This window comes from Dasypus novemcinctus, chromosome 17, assembly GCF_030445035.2.
Source record: "Dasypus novemcinctus isolate mDasNov1 chromosome 17, mDasNov1.1.hap2, whole genome shotgun sequence".
Taxonomy (NCBI): Eukaryota; Metazoa; Chordata; class Mammalia; order Cingulata; family Dasypodidae; genus Dasypus; species Dasypus novemcinctus.
In genome coordinates, this window is record NC_080689.1 from 96,427,135 (window position 1) to 96,428,864 (window position 1,730).

The 1,730-nt window shown below is 44.2% G+C and overlaps 1 non-coding gene across 1 annotated transcript; it reads right to left on the reverse strand.

Moving 5' to 3' along the window:
* Window positions 1–219: 219 nt before the first annotated feature.
* On the reverse strand, window positions 220–354 carry LOC111761059 (small nucleolar RNA SNORA9). The gene has a single exon (XR_002794530.2). It is a non-coding gene; the product is annotated as a small nucleolar RNA SNORA9 (small nucleolar RNA).
* Between the last annotated feature and the right edge of the window lie 1,376 nt (window positions 355–1,730).

The following is a 1,730-nucleotide window of genomic DNA, read 5'->3' on the forward strand; positions in this document are numbered from 1 at the left end:
CTCATACTGCCCTCACCCTCCCTTAGCTCCTTAGGCATTCAGCTCCTCAGTAAAACTTAGCCTTCATTTCTCTAATCAAACATCCTATAGACTCAGAGCCTCTGAAAATCTGAATCTTAAATTTCACTTAGCATTAAACAAGCCACACATGGCCAGGTGGCTACAGTATTAGACAGTTCAGACAAGATGCCCAGTATACGAGATTCGGGAGAGGGAAGAAACTGTCTGAAATGTCTGTTACCTTGCTCTGTAGACGGAGCAGAGCAAGGCCTCAAACCATTTCAAACCTGTTCTTGCAAGCACTGTAGGAATGCACAGGGTCACTGCAGACCCAAGCACGCTGGAGGCTTGCAAGCCCCTCGTTCTTCTGTAATTCATCTATGAACCTGACCTCAGCTCCGCTTCAGAAAGCAACACTCTGAAGCCAGACCCCCAGGACCGAAGCTAGTAAAGCAACATTTCATGGGATGAATTGTGTCCCCTGAAAGGGTATATTGAAGTGTGAACCTCACCATACTGTGAACGTGGCCTTATTTAGAAATAGGGTCTTTGCTCATGCACTTAGTTCACATAAGGTCCTGCTGGACTGGGGTGGCCCTAACCCAGTGGCTGGTGTCCTAGTAAGGAGGGGGCGATTGGAAACCAGCATGGGAAGGTCAGGTGGGGAGTGCAGGGACACACCTGCAAGCCAAGGAACGCCAAGGCTTGAAGGAAGCCCTGGGAGATGTGAGAGAGGAGGTGCGGTTTCTCCCTGTGAAACTCCAGTAGGAGCCAACCCTGCAATACCCTGATTTCCAGCTTCTGCTCCCCAGGACTGTGAGAGAATACATTTTTGTTTGCTTTTTAGTTCAATAAAGCTTTGCCTCAGGCTGCAAAGAGCAAATGTTGGTTCCAGGAGCTGGAGAGAAGGGAAGGCAGAGCAGACACGTCCAGCATCCCTCAGGGGTTCTCTGGACTTCACAAACTGTGCTGATGGTGGAGATTTCCCAGGCGGCTGGCAGACAGGTGATGGAATTCTGAGGTGACCCAGGCAGTTCCTGTTGATTTTGGCCACCCAGTTTGTGCCCTTTGTTGCTGCATCGCTAAGATGCTAATCCAATGGGGCTGGCAAAGAAGATCGCTCAGCTCCCCAAGGGCAAAACATTGCTGAATTTTGTCTGAGATTTTTTTGTGTAAAAAGCAGAACTCAAAATCAATAAACTTCTACACTTAGCCTAGGAGATTTCCAAGCAAAGAGTTCAACCATGTCCCAGGTTCATCTTGCTATATATGCAAACCACAAAAGGAAAAATAAAATGGTAAACTGAAAAAAAAATCTGTTAAGTTAAAAGTAACTAAGAATTATTATTTGGGTAATACTTCGTCTGTCTAGATTGCAAAAGATGCTAAAAGTAAGATATCAACTGTAAAGAACGAATGAACTGTCAATAAGGTCAAGGGAGACTTGACAACTTTCCCAAGTGGAAAGACATTAGGTGTGTGCATATGGATCACTTCAGCCAAGGAGCAGAAATGAGGAACAGAGATGGGAATATCCTGGAAAGATCTGTGGAGGACCCTCTTGTCTAATGATATGAGAAATAATCAGAAGACATGTGCAAGTTTAATACCTGATACTCCTTCATATCAGGTATTAAATTTTCAATAATATTTCACTTATTTTTTCTAATATAAAAGAGATGTATTAATTCACTGTAGTTACATTATTAAACCTGACATACATGTATCAT